Genomic DNA, 22500 nt, shown 5'->3' with positions numbered 1-22500 from the left:
ATATATATATATATATATATATATATATATATATATATATATATATATATATATATATATATATCAATGTCTATAAGTTTTGGATAATAAAGCACTTTTTTCTTTTATAATTTGAGCAATTATGTAACATATTCATCATTATTCAAACAATCACAACGAAATCGTCTAATTAGGTCAATTATTTGCAAAGCAAGAAAAGACTCAGGAAAAAAAGACACTAGATAAAAGAGCGAGTCCAAACTTCAGCAAAACAAGTCACAAACAAGTCGGCAACTAATCGCATACACATCACAAACAGGTTGAACACAAGTCACCGACCTTGAGTGGAGAACGAATCTTCGGCCAGTGCTTTAGGACTGGATTGTCCAAAGGCCCAAACGCTGCGACCTAGGGGTCATTTAGCACTGAAAGGGAGATAAACAGTTGAGGTCTGACAGTTGTAACAAGAGGAAAACCTCAAAATTGTTAGGAGAAGGCGGAAAGTTTGTTGGAACAGAGAGAATATGAACGGAGGTACAGTGAAAGGTTTGGCCAGTGCTGGGTAATCGTATCAAGCACTAGAGTTACGGCTACCACGTGCGATAAGTTGTCGACATGTTGATAACATTGTGGATGCAACTTGAAGGTAATATATAAATTTTAATAGTTTAAAAAAAAAAAACTATCACTTCCATTGCAGAGGCTCCATCAACCCAAGGTGTATATTTGCGCGCGCAACATAAACCCCTCAATATGTATACTTTCCTATCCCCAATAACAAAATGATAGGAGCATCCCCGCGTATCCTCCACGTATCCTTCGCCGCCCCAAGATAAAAGGGAGAGAGGAGACCCATTCTCCGAATTGTCGATCATTCTTCAACGATTTATCGGAGAACGGAGCTCCGCTCATTTTCGGCTGTTTCCGAATATTGCATCAGATTGAAGGACCCGTGTTAACTGGGATACAGGATTTCAATTTAAGTCGTGTATAATGTAATTCCTATTCGGGAAGAGTAAGCCTGCTTGTTTGACAACCTGGTTACCTCGTAGGCAATTCATTGCGGTAATTACCAGAGAGAGAGAGAGAGAGAGAGAGAGAGAGAGAGAGAGAGAGAGAGAGAGAGAGAGAGAGAGAGAGTCCTGCAAGGATCCAAGGGCCCTCCCAAGCTAAGCCAACAGTCAAAAGTATATCCCAACGAGAAACACACAAACACATCCTGACTGAACCGAGAGAGAGAGAGAGAGAGAGAGAGAGAGAGAGAGAGAGAGAGAGAGAGAGAGAGAGAGAGAGAGAGAGAAGAAGGACCCTCCCAAACTAAGCCAACAGTCAAAAGTATATCCCGACGAGAAATACACACACACACGCGCATCCTGACCGAACAGAGAGAGAGAGAGTGTCCAGCAAGGATCCAAGGACCCTCCCAAACTAAGCCAACAGTCAAAAGGATATCCCAAAAAAAGGTATCAACATCACAAGGGAAATGGGTCATTAGGAGGAAAAGGATTAAAAGGCAATGAATACGGTTCCTGTCTTCCTAATGCAGAGGGGATAAGTAACAAAAAATATATATATGGGGAAGAAATAAGCTACATTTGCATGAAGGGAGAGAAAGAGAGAGAGAGAGAGCTATGCATGGAAAAGGTAATAAACTTGATGGGGTAAAGCCTCGTGTGTGTGTGTGTATGTGTATGCATGAGAGAGAGAGAGAGAGAGAGAGAGAGAGAGAGACAGAGAGAGCTACGCATGGAAAAGGGTAATTGGAGAGAGAGAGAGAGAGAGAGAGAGAGAGAGAGAGAGAGAGAGAGAGAGAGAGAGAGAGAGAGAGAGCTACAGCTACGCATGGAAAATGTAATAAACTGAGAGAGAGAGAGAGAGAGAGAGAGAGAGAGAGAGAGAGAGAGAGAGAGAGAGAGAGAGAGAGAGAGAGAAAATAAAAACATATGGGGAAGATATAAGAAACATTTGCATGAAAGGGGATTCTCAGAGAGAGAGAGAGAGAGAGAGAGAGAGAGATAGCGCATTAGGGTGGAACAAGAACCTAATTTCGAAAAGCATTAACGAGAAAATGAGGGCGAATTAGTCAAGGGAAAGACGATATTAAGGGTAAGGATGAGAGAAGGGGTGCATGCGAAATTACATCGGATCCAGAAGGAGAGAGAGAGAGAGAGAGAGAGAGAGAGAGAGAGAGAGAGAGAGAGAGAGAGAGAGAGAGAGAGAGAGAAAGTATGTGTGTGCTAGAGAGAGGAGTATATGTCAAAGGGAGAAAGAGAGCGATATAGTGAGAAAAAGAGAGAGAGAGAGAGAGAGAGAGAGAGAGAGAGAGAGAGAGAGAGAGAGAGAAAGTATATGTGTGTGCTAGAGAGAGGAGTATATGCGTGTGCGAGAAAGAAAGAGAGCGATATAGTGAGAAAAAGAGAGAGAGAGAGAGAGAGAGAGAGAGAGAGAGAGAGAGAGAGAGAGAGAGAGAGAGAGAGGCAGGCGTAAAGGCATCCTCTTGCATTCACAATTAAAACAGGAGCATAAATCGGGTGGAACCCTACAATTATCCAAAATTACACAGACAAATCATGAACAACTTCGATAATAACACTGTCAAGGAAAGAGAGAATATGATAAAGTACCACAATAAAGCAAGGAAAGGAAGAAATAATTGATAAAAATCTATGCAACCCAAAATTAAAAAGAGCCACAGTACCACATAATCAAACCCCAAATTCTCCCCGGTCGTTTCCCCACCCTGGCCGGGGTCGGGGGTGGGTCCCCGTCCCGTCTCGGATTTAGTGGGGGAAGGACCTACCTTCCTCTGACGTCACGCGGTACCCTTCCCGAAGCGAATGGCCAAAACATAATAGTTCCTTTTATTTCTACCTAATAATTACGGTTTTTTTTATGGACAAATAATAGCAATGTTAACATTCTTCATCGTTTCCCGTACCGAGTTTGAATTTTTCATGTCTCCAGTTTGCTTTAAGCATTACTGAGGTGTCTCCTAAATATACGAATTTTGGGTTTGTCGATGTTCCTAAATAAATACAAAAAAGGCATATATATAATCAGTTAGTTCGTCCATAAAGACGCAGACGTGTGTGTATATTTAATTCATAAATGTACATTGTCATATTCACTTTACATATGTGTGTATGTATGTATGTATGTATGTATGTATGTATACATTACTTAAAATCAACTTGAAGTCGCTACATAACGCGACCGAAAAACTTTTAAAAGGATAATTTACAAGTATTACAAAGAACTGGACATGACCTCAATACCCGTCAGATTTCAGGTTAATGCATGCGCGCGAGCGCGCTTCCTATTTCCCCCTCCCACCTCCACAACCACACACAAACACCTGCACACACACAATATAATTTATTGGCTACGATAATGAGGAAATCAGTTATATTAATAACGCCACTAAGTGTAAGTGCACACACAAGGAATTAGCGTCAACACTTAGCACAAATGGTTTTACGTGCCCCAGAGAGAGAGAGAGAGAGAGAGAGAGAGAGAGAGAGAGAGAGAGAGAGAGAGAGAGAGAGAGAGAGAGGGGGAGTACCTCGTCGAGGCTGTCCCGTTTTCAACCGTCTCCGTCCCTCAACACTTCCTCCACCTCTTAACACTTCCTCCAGCTTTCACCGACACCAAAACAGCCCCTTTCCAACCTCGGTCTCCAGAGACCTCGGTCCTAAAATCTCTCTCCCGCTTTCCGTGTTCTTCTGACGGTTCCTCTTGCTTCACAGGGCAGCAAATCAGTTCTTAGTTTTCTGTAAAAGAAAACTGTTGTGCCGGCTTTGTATGTCCGTCCGCACTTTACTCTGTCCGCACTTTTTCTGTCCGCCCTCAGATCTTAAAAAACTACTGAGGCTGGAGGGCTGCAAATTGGTAAGTTGATCACCCACCCTCCAATCATAAAACATACCAAATTACAGCCCTCTAGCTTCAGTAGTTTTTATTTTATTTACGGTTGAAGTTAGCCATAATCGTGCTTCTGGCAACGATACAGGACAGGCCAAAACCGGGCCGTGATTAAAGTTTCATGGGCCGCGGCTCATACAGCATTATACCGACACCACCGAAAGATAGATCTACTTTCGGTGGCCTCGATTATACGCTGTACAGGAAACTCGACTGCGCCGTAGAAACCTCGGCGCATTTATTACCTGTTAAAATCGCAGCCAACGAATTTTTAAACCTGGACCCACATCAAAACATCCCGTAATGACGTGGAAATTATCAAAAGTAAAAACAAGGGTCTCTCTCCCCTTCTCTCCCCTCCCCTTCTCTCTCTCTCTCTCTCTCTCTCTCTCTCTCTCTCTCTCTCTCTCTCTCACCCCACAACACCCCACAACCCCTCGTGAAGGGGTGATTTGTTTTTTTCCCTGCTCCCTATCAAAATTTCACACGAAAAAGAAGACCCCACGTCAACAGCAAAGAGGGGGAAGGAGTGGAAAAATGATCGGACAGTTTGACAAGAAAATGGAACAGGGGAAAGGTGGACGGTGTTGAACACATGTGTATGTGTGTATGTGAGTGTTTGTGTATGCAGGTGTTTGTGTGTAGGGTGTGACTGTAGACGAAAATAAACCAATTATACATGTGATATGGACAGCAAAGGTGGACGATGGCGAACACGTGTGTGTGTGTTTGTGTAGGTGTTTGTGTATGGCCTGTATGTAGGTGTTTGTGTGTAGGGTGTGACTGTAGACGAAAATAAGCCAATTATACATGTGACATGTGGAGCAAAGGTGGACGATGGTGAACACGTGTATGTGTGTGTATGTGAGTGTTTGTGTATGTAGGTGTTTGTGTGTAGGGTGTGACTGTGGACGCAAATCAACCAATTATACATGTGACATGGACAGCAAAGGTGGACGATGGTGAACATATGTGTATGCATGTTTGTGTGTGTTTGTGTGAAGGGTGTGACTGTATATGAACATAAATCAATTACACATCTGGAGTGGTAACCAATACACTTATACACTCTATACACACATTTCAAATGTGTGTATGTGTGTGTGTAGACTAAAACGAATTACACATGTGACGTGGACACCAATACACTAACACTCCATACACATGTTTCACAGGGTGTCGACAGAACAATGAACTGTATGGAGTGATAAAAATGATCTAGGGTTAGACCCTGACAGGTGTACAATTTGCGTGACTGACCGACGGAAGTTCCTATACCTGCCAGTTGTAACTGGCCCAGACACCTGTTACTTTGTAGCAGACCTTTTTATTACGAAGGGAAAAAGGTCTCATAAAGAATGGGCCAGTTTGAGATGACTCCATAGCATTTAATTTCATCAGTCGAAAGTTATATTACTTGACAGAACTCGGTGGCGATCTGTCTTCGTCTTTAGGACAGAAAAATCCTGTCTTCTTCTTGAGACGGGGAAAAAAGTTAATGAGGAAAAACTGAAGAGTGAAGTATATATTATATATATATATATATATATATATATATATATATATATATATATATATATATATATATATATATATATATATATATATATTATTTCGACGACTCATGAGACGTCATATTGAATTTAGCAAGAAGGAAACTCAATCACTGACAAAAAAAAAAAAATTGCGCCAAGTATCTTCGGCGCAATCGAGTTTGTGCAGCGTATAACCAAGGCCACCGAAAACAGGTCTATCTTTCGGTGGTCTCGGTATAACGCTGTGCAAGTCGCGGCACATGAATCTTTAACCACGGCCCGTTGGTGGCCTATCCTATATCGTTGCCAGAAGCACGATTATGACTAACTTTAACCTTATAAAATAAAAACTACTGGAGCTTGGGGGCTGCAATTTGGTATGTTTGATGACTGGAGGGTGGATGATCAACATACCAATTTGCAGCCCTAAAGCCTCAGTAGTTTTTAAGATCTGAGGGCGGACAGTAAAAAAGTGCGGACAGAATAAAGTGCGGACGGACAGACAAAGCCGGCGCGATAGTTTTCTTTTACAGAAAACTAAAAATCAGAACTTGGAACAATTCATTAATATCCTGTTGTATCCCTGGATTAGCTGGGATTATCTATAACTGAAGAGAATTTCACGTACAGATAGGATTACTTATATGATTAACGACAATAATTACGATACGAATCAGAAATTACCTTGAAATGATACACCTTCGTATCATTATCAAGGCTCTACCACTAGAACTCTGACCTGTCAAAATATACACACACAAGATCTATACACAAACAGGTCACGAAATATTCTAGTGAGGATATTTGGGGGTACCAGGATACCATATTGAAGGAACCACTGGGGCGTAAAAATTTGGAATTAAAAAGTATAATACAACCAGTTCGACCAAGAGACCACTCTTGGACACCTTCCAACTATGAGGCCAGCTTTTGGAACATATATTTCTCTCTCTCTCTCTCTCTCTCTCTCTCTCTCTCTCTCTCTCTCTCTCTCTCAACAGTAAAACCAAGATTCTTTGATGTTATGCTATGCACGAAGCGTAAACATCACCTCTGCAAAGGCAAGCAGAGGAATTCAGTATAAAAAAGTATAATGACATCACGACACCTTTTCGACTGGTCAGTGCTCTACTTTCTTCGTACAGTGTAGAGAGAGAGAGAGAGAGAGAGAGAGAGAGAGAGAGAGAGAGAGAGAGAGAGAGAGAGAGAGAGAGTTATAAAAATGTCACCAAACCACTAATTCTATTGGTCAGTGGTGAAACCTATCTCGAACAGAGAGAGAGAGAGAGAGAGAGAGAGAGAGAGAGAGAGAGAGAGAGAGAGAGAGAGAGAGAGAGAACGACTAAAAAATAGCCAACATACCACTTTTGCGACTAGTCACACAATTTCCAGTCAATGAAAATAACGGATTTGAGAGAGAGAGAGAGAGAGAGAGAGAGAGAGAGAGAGAGAGAGAGAGAGAAGCAGACGTCATAAATGTCCTATAAAGAAAAAATATACAATTTTTAGTAAATGGAAACGCGGATTCAAGATTATCTTTGAAGCTTGAATAACGGAGAAAAAATAAGTCGGGTGAATAGAGATTATATTCAGTTCAAAGGCAAAAACGTTTTTTTTTTGAGTTATAAAAACGACCAGACATATTCTTCAAAACACGACCACCGGAGTTTTATATCCCTTACATAAACGTATCAGCTTCAATTCATTTTTCAAGAGGACTTAGGCCCTTCTTCTATTGCCACATTAAATCTTGAAGTCCAGTTGTTATAAGACTTGAAGTCTGGTAATCTTTAGCGAAATCGAGTTTTCTGTACAGGGTATAATTGGGGCCACCGATTATAGATCTATCCTATCTTTCGGTGGTCTCCGATACAATGCTGTATGAGCCACGGCCCACGAAACTTTAACAACGGCCTTGTGGTGGCCTGTCCTACATCGTTACCAGTAGCACGATTATGGTTAAATTTAACCTTAATATAAAAACTACTGAGGCTAGAGGGCTGCAATTTGCTATGTTTGATGAATGGAGGGTGGATAATCAACATACCAATTTGCAGCCCTCTAGCCTCAGTAGTTTTCAAGATCTGAGGGCGAACAGAAAAGTGCGGACAGAATAAAGTACGGACAGAATAAAGTACGGACAGAAAGAAGTGCTGACAGAATACAGTACGGACGGACAGACAAAGCCGGCACAATAGTTTTCTTGCACAGAAAACTACAAATTCTCTAGCAAATGTTGAATCTTCAAAACTACTTTTTTTTAGTTGTAAATTAGATTAAATCAATTTAACGATACAGAAATGTGGGGGATTATAATGTCTCTTTACAGAGAACCACGTCTACGGTGGGCCAAGTTGTGTAGAACGTTCATCAACTAGAAATCTGGCCATGTGAAAACGTTGTATGGCAAATGCTGAATCTTCAGAACTATTTTTTTTTGTAATGGAAAATTAGATTAAATCAGTTTAACGATAAAGATACGTGGTGGATTACAATGTCTCTCTAAATGAACAATGTTTAATAGTGGCCAAAGCTGTGTAAAAAATATATCAAATAAATTAATACCTATACTACATATATTGAATGTCTAGGAATACTTGTAAATTTCAAGTACGGCCACTTGCGAGTAAAATACCATTATCCCGACAAGCTAGTTTCTTACATTTATTTTCGTTACAAGCAATTCGAGAATACGGCAGTTTTCTTCCTTTAATGGGAAAGAAATTCTTAAAAATTCAAATGTCAGCTGTAAATGCAATAAATATAGCACCTAATTATCTAATTATCAAAGGCTACTCATTAAACCAATTCCCCTTGGATAAACATTCGTCAGTTGGGAAGTTTAAATACCGCAGGGGAAATAGGTCCCCTCCCTAATTCTCTGTCGTTTCCTTAACAATTCTTCGTTTACACTTTCAAAACAAGTAAAAAAATGCGCCGGAGTTTCTTCGGCGCCATTGCGTTTTCTGTACAGCGGCTACAGTGTATAATCAAGGCCATCGAAAATAGATCTAGCTTTCGGTGGTCTCGGTACAATGCTGTAAGAGCCACGGCCCACGGAACTTTAATCACTGCCCGGTGGTGGCCTAGCGTATATCGCTGCCAGAGGCACGATATGTCTAATTTTAACCTTAAATAAAATAAAAACTACTGAGGTTATCATACAGGTTAACCAGGATTTTTTTAACAGTTTCCTTATGTCACTCTAAAACAAACATATACACACACAACACACACAAACATATTAATCAGGATTATTCCTTACAGTCTGCAGATTTCATTCTGAACACACAAACACATTAATCATGATTATTTCCAACAGTTTACAGACTTCATTCTGAAACACAAACATACACACATACAACCACATTAAAGCCTCCAGATGTCCCTCTGAAACAAACAACAAACACACAAACAAGCTCGCCCACTGCCCCTACTCCAACTTCCTCCTCCTCGTCTCGACAAAGAACTCTCTCATAACCTGACCGTGTGCAAACCAAACCAGGTTAATTCCCCTTCCTGCCTGCTAAGAATATCTAACCCCTCCCTCCCCGCCCCGGAATGGCTGACGTATGCGATGACCCACCCAAGAGCGTTCGAGGAACCTCCATCATCATCACGGAAGTCTAAGGAATCACGAAAGACCTAGAATCAGGAAAGTCTAGACCAGACTTTGATTATCATCGGCCGGCGGTTGGTAGGAATCTCACCTTTGCGTGACCCCAGAAGGCTGTAAACTTTGGTAGGACAATCATGCCACTCCCTTGACCTTTGCTGGGGGAGGGGGGTGGGGGGCTTCCTGGCTGTGGGATCTCTACCCAATGCACTTTCAATACAGGCTCGAATATATAAGATTTTTGCTCACCTTTCGCCCTTTAGTACCTGGCCTGCCTTCCTCGGGGAGACACGGGGTCGCTACTGTGCGCTCTTCTGAACTGCTTAAGACGAAACGTAAGCTTTTTTTCGTTCGAGGTTAGTGGTGCTTCGCGGTGCTTGAGACAGAGAGTAAGGAACGACAGACTACAGTCATTTAGTAAGCAATTTCATATAAGTTTTAGGAGAATAATTTTCGTTATGATACGAAATATATTAATATCCGTTTTGGGAAAAACAAAAGGCGCCATGAATAGACCTTAGAAGGTTAGAGAGAGAGAGAGAGAGAGAGAGAGAGAGAGAGAGAGAGAGAAAGCAGTACCAGTTACTTAGTCAATAATATCTCAGGATTTTGAAGCGGATACCTTGTACTGAGAGAGAGAGAGAGAGAGAGAGAGAGAGAGAGAGAGAGAGAGAGAGAAAAGCAGTACCAGTCATCTAGTAAGCAATTTCGTAGGATTTTTAAGCAAATATATTGTTTTCAAGCAAATATTTTTTATCAATACGATAAAAAAACATTAATAAAAGTTTTAGGAAACCAGAAATTGTAATAAATAAACATTTCAGCCCAAAAATATTATTTTTGAGGCTTTATTATTACTGAACAGTTTAGCCAAACCACCGAATTGATTTTGACAGCTCCCAAGGCAGGCCATATCCCACAAGCCTGCTGTCATTGACCGTCATCGCCGAGGAGGAGGAGGAGGAGGAGGAGGAGGAGGAGGAGATAATCTTAATGCTTAATTCCAACAGACCTGATAAAAATTCTACATTTTATCCTTCAGGAGGGGATTATGGCAACAAGACCAGCCAATCAGCAATTTAGGGAAACCGATTTTTCCCAGTCAATTTTACACCACTAAGACAGATGGCTACAAACTCCTCTCTCTCTCTCTCTCTCTCTCTCTCTCTCTCTCTCTCAGTTTTACAGAGCGATCGATATACAACTATAATTATGGAGTACAAAAAAAAGTAAAAAATGCGCCGAAGAGCAATCGAGTTTTCTGTACAGCCGCTACAGCGTACAATCAAGGTCACCCAAAACGGATCTATCTTTCAGTGATCTAGGTGTAATGCTGTATGAACCACAGCCCATTAAACTTTAACCACTACCTGGTGGTGGCCTATCCTACATCGTTGCCAGAAGCACGATTATCGCTAACTTTAACCTTAAATCAAAATAAAAACTACTGAGGCTAGAGGGCTGCAATTTGGCATGTTTGATGATTGGAGGGTGGATGTTCAACATATCTATTTGCAACCCTCTAGCCTCAGTAGTTTTTAAGATCTGAGGGCGGACAGAAAAAAAAGTGCGGACGGACAGACAAAGCCGGCACAATAGTTTTCTTTTACAGAAAACTAAAACTACACAAAGAAAGCTATTAATTTTATATTTTAAAGGCTCCCAACACATATATTTAAACCTTTAAATAAAAAAAGGCTTGAGAGTTCGCTAAAGAGGTACTATCTACCATCAAACCTGCTATTCGTAAAACAATAGCCTTCTCAGTTGCTACGTCAAAATACCTCACCTACTACGTCATGAGGAAAAACGACAACGAATCCCTTACATAGTTTTTCTTCCTCCCTCAACTCCCAGAGGAGTGTGCCCACAGGAAAAACAAATGCCCATCGGGTTGCGTACGGAAACCGAGAACATTATCAATATATTTTTTTTTTATAGCCGTCGAGGGCAAAATTACAAATTGACAAATCGCCTGGCCTCGTCGAGGCAAATTACAAATTGACAAATCGCCTGGCCTCGTCGAGGGCTCTACACTGCCTCTCGGCATTGACGGACCGCCTGACGAATCACTCGATGTTCAACCATGAGAGAGAGAGAGAGAGAGAGAGAGAGAGAGAGAGAGAGAGAGAGAGAGAGAGAGAGAATGTGCTCACCTTCCTTCTGGCTTATTTGGGACGCCTTCGAACACCCAGGAACGACACGAACGGCAAACGGGACGCGAGCGAAGATAAATAAAGTCATTCCCGGATCTTCTTGGCCCTACACAAATAAAAGACGACTGGAATGCGTAAGCGCAAAACGAGTGAAAGATGCGCCGAAGTTTCTTCGGCGCAATCGAGTTTTCTGTATAGCCTATAATCAAGGCCACCGAAAATAGATCTATCTTTCGGTGGTCTCGGTATAATGCTGTATGAGCTGCGTCCAATGAAACTTTAACCACGGCCCGGTGCTGACCTGGCCTATATCGTTGCCAGAAGTACGATCGCTAACCTTAACCTTAAATGAAATAAAAACTACTGAGGCTAGAGGGCTGCAATTTGGTATGTTTGATGATTGGAGGGTGGATGATCAACATATCAATTTGCAGCCCTCTAGCCTCAGTAGTTTTTAAGGTCTGAGGGCGGACAGAAAAAAGTGCGAACGGGCAGACAAAGCCCGCGCAATAGTTGTCTTTTACAGAAAACTAAAAGATTTATGTGTTACTTGGGCTACAAGGCACTTAGTATCAACAAAATACATAAAAAAATTTGGACTGATTTCATTTAATTCTACGAAATTTAGGCTTTCAACCCGAACACTGGGGCACTTTCGGCCATTCAGAGCTTAACAGAGAGTTGGAGTGGTTAGACAGCAAAGAGATTCAGAAATAAAAGGTGGAACTGGAAGAACACGGGAGTAACACTTAGAGGCGTTGGACAGCAACACTGAAGAAAGGAAGAGGGAATGGAGGTAAAGTAAAAGGTTGAAATTCAAGTCAATAGCCATAGCCCCTTTAGTGGGCTTGTTCCATATGAATAGGGTTCATCTTCTGAATAATAATAATAATAATAATAATAATAATAATAATAATAATAATAATGATAATAATAATAATAATAATGAACACCATATTCAAGCTTGAAATTGAAGTCAATGGCCCACTTAGTGGGACTGTTCCATAAGAATAGGGTTCATCTTCTTGTTACTAATAATAATAATAATAATAATAATAATAATAATAAAACAAAATTCAAACCTACTAGTTATTCAGACACTGGGCAAAAGGACATAAATGATTACCACAAACGTGGCACAACACTTTGTACACGACTCCTCATCCTCTGCCAACTCTATAAAACCAGTGGCCACACGAAGAAGTGTCAGTAACATGGAGGACGACAAGGGGAATTGGAAAATCACCAAGATGGCACAGCGGTCGAGTTCCGACGCCATTTACTGATTAAATGTGTCCTGTTGTACATGATGTGTACCGGTATTGTGATTCACTGAAAGGGTACAGTTTGTGACTTTGAACTCTGTGTGTGTGTGAGAGAGAGAGAGAGAGAGAGAGAGAGAGAGAGAGAGAGAGAGAGAGAGAGAGAGAGAGAGAGAGAGAGAGAGAGAGGGAAGGAATACAGTTCCTAAGGTGTCTAAGACAAAAGGGTACAACTTGTGACTTTGAACTGTGTGTGTGTGTGTGTGTGTGGAGAGAGAGAGAGAGAGAGAGAGAGAGAGAGAGAGAGAGAGAGAGAGAAGGAATACAGTTCCTAAGGTGTCTAAGACGAAAGGGTACAACTTGTGACTTTGAACTGTGTGTGAGAGAGAGAGAGAGAGAGAGAGAGAGAGAGAGAGAGAGAGAGAGAGATCTATCCCCGTGGTATTCCACTACCTGGCTGTATAAAGATTATGCATGAGAATGCACTTTTCAAGCGCAAGCAAGCAGCGTAACAGCGCCTGAAAAATCAACATGAGGCGTGATGGAGGTTTAGGTACACCACTAACAAGAATCAATGAATGGAAAAAGATTGACAGCAGCAAATAGACTGACAAATGAGCATCGGGTTGGGGAATCCACAAACGAATGACATAACCAAATGAACGAAGAGTAGGCACTGAGGTACCTAGGTCAGTGAAAATTTAGGAGACTGATTTTGACAAAAGGTGTATACATCGGATTCTTTTTGGTCTCGAAGGAATTACTATCTCCTTTCTATCTTTCACATACACATATAGATCTATATATGTATACACACACACACACACATATATAAGTTAAATGGGGCGAAACAGAAACTTAGTCAAGCGAGAATATTTTCTCTGCTTCAAAGAGATGGGAGTCTCATAAGACCGACGTAAAATAAAATGAAAATCGCTTCGCCCGCTAAGAAAAATTGCTGGACTACGAGTTCTGGAAGTCTGCCTGGAAGAAGAAGTTAGAGAGAGAGAGAGAGAGAGAGAGAGAGAGAGAGAGAGAGAGAGAGAGAGAGAGAGAGAGAGAGGGGGGGGGGCGAAGGAAAGTCAAGATTCTTCGAAGTGTTTGATTCTTACACAGAAAGAGTGGAGTTTTTCCGAAGTGTTTTTTTTTAGAGAGAGAGAGAGAGAGAGAGAGAGAGAGAGAGAGAGAGAGAGAGAGAGGGGGGAAGTAAACATACTCAGAAGTGTCTGATTCTTCTTCTTCTTCTTCTTCTTCGAGAGAGAGAGAGAGAGAGAGAGAGAGAATGTCAAGATTTTCCCAAGAGTTTGATTCTTAGAGAGAGAGAGAGAGAGAGAGAGAGAGAGAGAGAGAGAGAGAGAGAGAGAGAGAGAAGTGTGTGTGATAGAGAGAGAGAGAGAGAGAGAGAGAGAGAGAGAGAAATGTCAAGATTTTTCCCAAGAGTTTGATTCTAGAGAGAGAGAGAGAGAGAGAGAGAGAGAGAGATGAGATTTTCCCAAGAGAGAGATTCTTAGAGAGAGAGAGAGAGAGAGAGAGAGAGAGAGAGAGAGAGGAAAGAGAGGAAATGTCAAGATTTTCAAGATTTGATTCTCAAGATTTTCGAAGTGTGTGATTCCTGGAAGCCCAACAGATTTACTTCAGTTTCGAAGTAAAACAAAACAAAAAAAAAAAAAGAGTAAAAGATAAAGACACACGCGAAAAGGGGAGCAAAACTTCAGAAGCCGTGTCTGATGGTTCCTGAAGAAGGCTCTGAAGAAGGGGGAGGGGGTAGGAGAGCCCACGTTATTTTTGTCACTTTTGGAAAATACGAAAGTTTTCTCAGCAAAACTAGACTTTCATCAAGTGCATCGTCTTATTTTCTATTTCCTCATATTTATTTATATTTATTTTATTTTATTTATTTATCACCTTTTCCTTTAACCTGTCTCTCTTTGAAGGCTGATTTCGCTTTGGATTGAACTGAATTGAATTGAATAAATAATTTAGACCAAAGGCCAAGCACTGGGACCTATGAGGTCATTCAGCGCTGAAGCGGAAATTGAGAGCAGGTCCAAAAGGGTTTTCAGTTGAAGATTTAAAGAAAAAAAAAATTAAGTCACAATTCGAGACTCTTGAAAGCAAACCTGTACAACCCCACAAGAAACAACAACAACAACAACACGTTTGAGGAGATGTTGTGACCTGGCCTACCCTACGAACAACAACAAAACAACACAAGAAAACTGAAATTTCATAAAGTCACAATCTGAAAATTGGAACTTCACAAAGTCACAATCTGAGACACTTGAAAACAAACTTGCAGCCCCACAACAAACAACAACAACGTTTGGGGAAATGTTGTGACCTGGCCTATTCTACGAACAACATCAAAACAACCCTAGAAAACCGAAATTCCGTCCTGGAAGGGCAAATGCCCCCCAAAGACGAGCTGACAACGTCCAAAAATTCCCTTATGGGACACACTAGCTGATAGGTGTTATCTCCTTTTGACACGGGAATATGCAAAACAGGGGACTTTGGTCCCAGGCTCACGGGGAGGAAGGTATCAAAGATATGGAGAAGGTTTCTTTATTTTTTTTTTCCGGGGTGGGAAAGGTCTCTGGGTTACAGGGATCGAACTTTTAAGAGCAAGGTGAGAGATATGTTATACCCACAAACAACAGGCGACATACTGTATTTTTCTGAAGGATCAGGATACAGAATCTGGTGGTTACAGAACTGTATCCGACTCTTTTCCTTCAGTGCCTCAGAGATCATATTATACTCTGGCGTTTCAGGAATACAGAGGATTTGATAAGCATGCACTTCTGTCATTTTGTAAGCTAAGTCTTCTCTCTCTCTCTCTCTCTCTCTCTCTCTCTCTCTCTCTCTCTCTCTCTCTCTCTCTCTGTGAAAGTTGGGTAACTAGGTGTGAATCTACAGAATATATTATGAATAAAAAAAAAAATATATATATATATATATATATATATATATATATATATATATATATATATATATATATATATATATATGTGTGTGTGTGTGTGTGTGTATATGTATATGTTGCCTTTAGAATATTTTTACCATTGTTAGTTTACAAATGGTGCTTTTGTATTTTGTATTTGTATGTGTAACAACTATTGTAGAATAGTTCTCTTCGCTTCATATAAATATTAAACACATACATACGCTCATAAGTACCACAAACATCTCAACAAACACAAACAAACTGCATATACAGAAACACAAACATACAGTCAGCCATTAGAGTAAAACCGTAGGAAATCGAGATATACGGAAAAGGAACGATCATACAGAGAGAGAGAGAGAGAGAGAGAGAGAGAGCCTACATGAAATATTGAGCCCAACACAAACACACACACACACACACACACACGCGCGCGCGCAAACTTGCATATAAACAAACAAACGTACAGTCAGCCATAAGAGTAAAACCATTTGAAATCGAGATTAATACCAACAATCGCACTGGTATACAGTGAGAGAGAGAGAGAGAGAGAGAGAGAGAGAGAGAGAGAGAGAGAGAGAGAGAGAGAGAGAGCAGCCTACACGCAGTACTGAGCCCCCATGGGTACAATTTAAGTGGAAACAAGCTAGATTGATGGCACAAAGACATTCATTAAATTCTGCGTCTCACCCGCCAACCGAGAGGGGCAGAAGTGTGAAGGATTTTAACTGCACCAGAGGACGAGATAACTTGCCACTGTAGGATACAAGGGCTGGGATACTTTCCAGTAAGGGATTAGTTCATATGTGAAAGTCTCCGCGATGCGAGATTAATTTCTGGTATTTATTATCGGTGAAACTAACATCACCATTGCTGACATTAACTAGTTGGCAATTTTCATAAAAATGTTCACTCCAGAATCAACACTGTTACTGATACTATTATGACAGTTCGGTAAATATTATCAATAAAAATGATACATGAATACAAGTTAAAAACCAAGGCACAGCTGATGCTATTATGAACGTTTAGTTAATATTGTCAACAAAAATTAATGCATTTGAAATAAAGCCACAAAAACTCTGACAATTTACACAAACGACAAAAATCAAGAGATGACTCGACCAGATTTTGCAACGTGATGCTTACTAATGCCATTTTTTAAAATGACTTGTGTAGTAAGAGAGACGAGACTGAGATGGTTTGGCCATGTGGTGAGAAAGAAAGGAATGAATGAAGAGAGAGCTTGTAAGGACCTGGAAAAAGGTCGAGAGGAGAGAGAAGGACTACATTGTTAAAGGAGTGAAGAAAGATGTTTTCAGAAGGTCGTTAAGTAGTTGGAATTGAATTTAATGAGTATAGAATTTAGGACGGGGACCTATGAGGTCATTCAGCGCTGAAACGGAAAATGACAGCAAACGTTTAAAGGGTGTAACAGGAGGAAACCTCACAGTTGCACTATGAATCAATTGTTAGGAGAGGCTGGAAAGTCAGATGGAAGAAAGAGAATATGAAAGCAGGTACAGTAAAAGGAACGAAAGGGGTTGCAGCTAGGGGCCTAAGGCAGGCGCGCCACAAAGGACCTTAAGTATTGCCTACAGTGCACCGCATGAGATGCACTGACGGCACTATCCCCCTATGGGCTTAAGCATTTGGAGATGAAGCATCAAAAAACCAACCCCTTAGCTTTTGTGGATGACGGTGATTAATGAAGAAGCAGCTAATACCATTTTTAATTAAGGGAGGAATATAAAGGGTTCTTATACTTTGCTAGAATTCTAATCAAGGGGTAAAGGGGGAGGGGGAGAGGCGGAGAAGGGGGAGTCTCCCTCTGGGTATCCTGCTGCAAGTGAGATACTGAAGATCCCTTCCTCCCTCTCCCCATCTGCCCCTAGAGCGCCCTCCCACCACCCTTCCCTCATCTGCTTCTAACGCCTTCTCCCCCTTCCCTCCCCCTACCCATCCGCCCATAACACTCCCTTCCCCGCGCCCCTCAACTACAAAATAAACCAGGCTCAACTCGCCATTAAGGCCCCAAGTCCTTTCCTTTTAGCGTCGATTGATTCAATCATAAATTCCTTCTACAGATACCACCCCCAGCAGCGCCTCCGTCAGGAGTAACAGCAGGAGAAGCTGCAGCAGCTGCCTGGGGCTCTTACTCTGGGACATCTCTCGGGCAGATCCCAGAATTGAAAATGGGACGGGAAGGAAGTCCTTTTGTAAGGACGTAAAAGTGGTGGGGGCAAAGTCCTGAAGGAAAGAAAAAGGGCGCCGGGAAATTCCCAAAGAGAGAGAGAGAGAGAGAGAGAGAGAGAAAAGTACCTGGGAGGGAGGGAGGGGAATGAGACTGAATTTGAGAGAGAGAGAGAGAGAGAGAGAGAGAGAGAGAGAGAGAGAGAGAGAGAGAGAGAGAGAAAAGTACCTGAGGAGGGAGGGAGGGGAATGAGACTGAATTAGAGAGAGAGAGAGAGAGAGAGAGAGAGAGAGAGAGAGAGAGAGAGAGAGAGAGAGGGAGGGAGAGAGGGGAATGAGACTGAATTTGAGAGAGAGAGAGAGAGAGAGAGAGAGAGAGAGAGAGAGAGAGAGAGAGAGAGAGAGAGAGAGAGAGAGAGAGAGAGAGTCAATGACGAATTACTTTACAAAAATACACTGACAAAAAAACTATGATTCAAAATGAATATGCTAATAATTTAGAAACACTATTAAAAAAAACATATTCAGCAGAAAAACAACTTTAAAAAAAATCCCATTAATGAAAACCAAACACTTCCAGCGATCCTCTGCAGCCAGAAACTGACGAGAAACAACCACAAAGGAGAATAAGTACACTCCAACAATAGCACTGCTAAGACGCCAGACAGATGGAGGAGGAGGAGGAGGAGGAGGAGGAGGGAGGAGGAGGGGAGAGGAGGAGGAGGAGGAGGAGGAGGAGGAGGAAGAGGAAAGGAGGAGGAGGAGGAGGGAGAGGAGGAGGAGGAGGAGGAGGAGGAGGAGGAGGAGGAGAGGAAGAGGAAAAGCAGGAGGAGGAGGAGGAGGAGGAGGAGGAAAAGCAGGAGGAGGAGGAGGAGGAAAAGCAGGAGGAGGAGGAGGGAGAGGGAGGAGGAAAAGGAGGAAGAGGAGGAGGAGGAGGAGGAGGAGGAGGAGGAGGAGGAGGAGAAGAGGAAAAGCAAGAGGAAAGCAGGAGGAGGAGGGGAGGGAGGAGGAGGAAGGAGGAGCAGGAGGAGGAGGAGGAGGAGGAAAAAGCAGGAGGAGGAGGAGGAAGAAAAAGAAAAGGAGCAGGAAGAGGAGGGAGGAGGAGGAGGAGGAGGAGGATGAGGAGGAGGAGAAGGGAGGGAGGGGGAAGAGGGAGGAAAGCAGAAGGAGGAGAAGGAAAAGTAGAAGAAGGAAAAGCTAGGAGGAGGAGGAGGAGGAGGAGGAGGAGGAGGAGGAGGAGGAGGAGGGGAGGGGAGGAAGAGGAGGAGGAGGACTTCGGAAGTCCCCAGCTACAATACTTGCCAACTTTGGAAGTCCTGTGAAGAGTTTTCAACTGTTTAGCAGAGTTGGCACAACTGTATACTGATGCGGGCCTTGTCCCTTAATCTTGGGGTCTTGTACCTACCTAATTTTGTATCCTCTTCCGAAAAGTCTGCGAGAGAGAGAGAGAGAGAGAGAGAGAGAGAGAGAGAGAGAGAGAGAGAGAGAGAGAGAGAGAGAGAGAGAGAGAGGTTACTTCGTTGCTTCATTAACAAGAAAATTTCTGATCACTTAAAAAAAAGATAATTTAGAATTTTTTAAGGAAATATTTTTGAGAGAGAGAGAGAGAGAGAGAGAGAGAGAGAGAGAGAGAGAGAGAGAGAGAGAGAAGAAGAGAAAATGCAAGTATGCCTTTAAGCTCTCGTTGACGATACAATATGTATACACACACATACAGTACATACATACATTATATATATATACATATATATACAGTATATGTATACATATATACATATATATATATATATATATATATATATATATATATATATATATATATATATATATATACATATATATGCATATAAACGTCCTTTAATATAATATATATATATTTTTTCATATATATATATATATATATATATACGGACGGTATATATACTATAACATATATGACAAACTATATATGTGTTGTGGACGATTGTATTGAATGGTGATGTGATAAATAAGTTTAAAAAAGTATGTATGTAAATATGAAAAAGAAGACTATAACCCATCATACAAAAACGCCCCGGAAAACAAAGCCTATAAAACATTATCACCACTCACTACACAGAAAAGGAGATGGCAGGCCATTTCACTCCCGAAATTTTCTTCCTGCAAAACTGGAATTGTTCGTATTGTACAAAACTCTATGAAAAGGACGAATGCAAAACTTGCATTACTCGACAGCCACTTTCTGAATGCACAATGCAGGCGATAGCTCGACATTCGGCAAGTTTTCAGAGAGAGAGAGAGAGAGAGAGAGAGAGAGAGAGAGAGAGAGAGAGAGAGAGAGAGAGAGAGAGAGTACAAAGGCATGTGTTTGTATGCATGTGAGAAAAGTTATCTTCAACAGAGGTCAACCACTTTCTGGAGAGAGAGAGAGAGAGAGAGAGAGAGAGAGAGAGAGAGAGAGAGAGAGAGAGAGAGAGAGAGAGAGAGAGAGTACAGGCATGTGTTTGTATGCATGTGAGAAAAGTTATCTTCAACAGAGGTCAGCGGGGTTGAGAGAGAGAGAGAGAGAGAGAGAGAGAGAGAGAGAGAGAGAGAGAGAGAGAGAGAGAGAGAGTTAACGGTACGTTTCTGTCCGCGTGTGAGAAAAGGTGAGCTATTTATTTCACTGAGAGAGAGAGAGAGAGAGAGAGAGAGAGAGAGAGAGAGAGAGAGAGAGAGAGAGAGAGCACTGGTACGTGTCTGTACGCGTGTGTGAAAAGGGGTTGAGTTATTTCCACCGAGGAACAAGGAGAACTGGGGAGGTTCCCAGAAATATCTCAATTATAACGGCGCCTCAAAAATAAACTGAAAAAAAAAAAAAAAATAGACATGTATACAATAGAGACTAAGTCAAATTAAATATACAGTACTCAGGGAAAGACATTTCATTACAAGACACAAGACTAAAGGAAGGAAAGAAGAAAACTATTAATAATTAATCTTTGAAAAGGTTATATCACCTCGGAAAATAGGAACATACCTCGAGAGATAGACCAGCTTAATTTGAAGGAGAGGGGACACGTGCTTAAAAATAAATTTCCCCCTTTTTTCTAAACTGGAGGCCGATGGAACGGGCAGCTTGATGCCCTTTCCTAGCCCAGGCCCTTGGGATGGAATAAGAAAACCTTTTGCTAGTCAGGGCCCTTAAAAGGGTATTTTACCTGCCCTTAAAAGGGTAATTTTAACTCGAAAAAATAGTACTTTAATTTAAGGAATATAACAGCTGATGCCATAAGGGATACATACCTAAAAATATCCGGTCTTTTTTAAATTGGAGGCCGATGGAAAGGGAAACCTAGTAACCTATTCTAGCTGCGACCCTTAGAATAACACCCAAAAAAAAACCTTTTCCAGTAAAGGCCCTTAAAATACCAGAAAGAAACTTGCCCTTTTACTAAATGGGAGGCCGATGGAACGGGCAACCTAGAGCCTATTGCTAGCCCAGACCTTTAGAATAAAGTCAAGAAAGCCCTTTCTACTCAAAGCCCATGGAATTAAGTAAGAAAGCCCATTTCTGCTCTAAGGGCACGCAAGGCGCTTACAATAAAGTCAGAAAGCCCCTTTCTACTCAAGGCCCTTAAAATAAAGTAAGAAAGCCCTTTTCTACTCAAGGCCCTTGAAATAAAGTCAGAAAGCCCTTTTCTACTCAAGACCCTTAGAATAAATAAGAAAGCCCTTTTCTACTCAAGGTCCTTGGAATAAAATCAGAAAGCCCTTTTCTACCCAAGGCCCTTAGAATAAATAAGAAAGGGGGGGGGGAAAGGTTAGGAAAATTGGAACTGGAACCGAATAGTGCCACCTGATGTCTCCCAAGGAAAGGAGAGTTATTTATAAGTCCGAAAAAAACAGACATTGCTTTTGATAGCAGTTTTATCTCGACTTAATTCCTCTGAAGCCCTAAACATGACTTGAATTCCATTAAACTCCTTTAAAATCTCCGTCGTCGTCGTAGGAAAAACTCCCGAGATAAAAAAGCCTTATTCGTAAGGGAAAAGAAAGAAAAGAAAAAGGTAAAACTATTTCTTCGGTCAGGTGGGCTTTCAGAACTCGGGCGCCTGGGAAAGGTAAACAGAAAGACAAGACTATTATTCAGGGCGAGGGATGAAAACCCTTTCTCTCTCTCTCTCTCTCTCTCTCTCTCTCTCTCTCTCTCTCTCTCTCTCTCTCTCTCTCTCTCTCTCTTCCAGGATAAAGGTTCGTTCTTAAACCTCTCTCACAAATCACAAACAAGGAAGCAGTTAAAGACCTTGGTGTGATGTTGAATAGGAATATGTTATGCAATGATCAAATAGCAATTTATTGGCTTGGGAATGTTGTTCCGGCACTTCAAAACAAGAAAGCTCACATGATTATGCTTTATAAAAACGTAAAGGTATTGCAATATAATATGTTCTAAACAAAAGGATATTGCACAAATAGAGAGTGTACAAAGGTCATTTACAGCTAGAATAGAAGAAGTTAAGGACCTTGACTACTGGGAAAGACTACAATTCTTAAATTTATATAGTCTTGAAAGGAGAAGAGAACTACATCAAACATGGAAACTAGGGTAAAACAAAATAATGAAATGTTAAGGAAAGCACACAGGACATTAATCCACCACCAGCATCGATAATGCAAACCGTCTATTCAATGCTAGCTCATCTGAGGAACATAACTGAGCGTAGATGTGTTTAAGAATAAGCTCGACAAATATCTAAGATGCATCCCAGACCATCCAAGACTGGAAGATGCAAATATAATGGAAGATGCGTTAGCAACTCTCTGGTCTCAAGGTGTAGACATGTGTGTGGACCTGTGTGTGGTGTGTGGGTAAACAAAGTATATGAAATGTTCGTGTGTGTGTGTGTGTGTGTGTGTGTGCAAAACAATT

The 22500-nt window shown here is 41.4% G+C and overlaps 1 protein-coding gene across 10 annotated transcripts in view; it reads right to left on the bottom strand.

Moving 5' to 3' along the window:
• Pgant5 (polypeptide N-acetylgalactosaminyltransferase 5) overlaps positions 1-22500 on the bottom strand; it is a 665995-nt gene that overhangs the window by 58067 nt on the left and 585428 nt on the right. For 2 of the 10 annotated variants that reach the window (XM_067096463.1, XM_067096465.1), the window contains exon 1: positions 9301-9443. The exons of the other annotated variants lie outside the window; for them this stretch is intronic. The gene's annotated coding sequence lies outside the window, so the exon portion shown is untranslated. Of the gene's footprint in view, positions 1-9300; positions 9444-22500 lie in introns of those variants that run through there. 10 annotated transcript variants of the gene reach the window in all.

This window comes from Macrobrachium rosenbergii, chromosome 53 (assembly GCF_040412425.1).
Source record: "Macrobrachium rosenbergii isolate ZJJX-2024 chromosome 53, ASM4041242v1, whole genome shotgun sequence".
NCBI classification, from domain to species: Eukaryota; Metazoa; Arthropoda; class Malacostraca; order Decapoda; family Palaemonidae; genus Macrobrachium; species Macrobrachium rosenbergii.
Note: the sequence above shows the minus strand (reverse complement) of the source record. Positions and strands in the feature narration are given on the sequence as shown.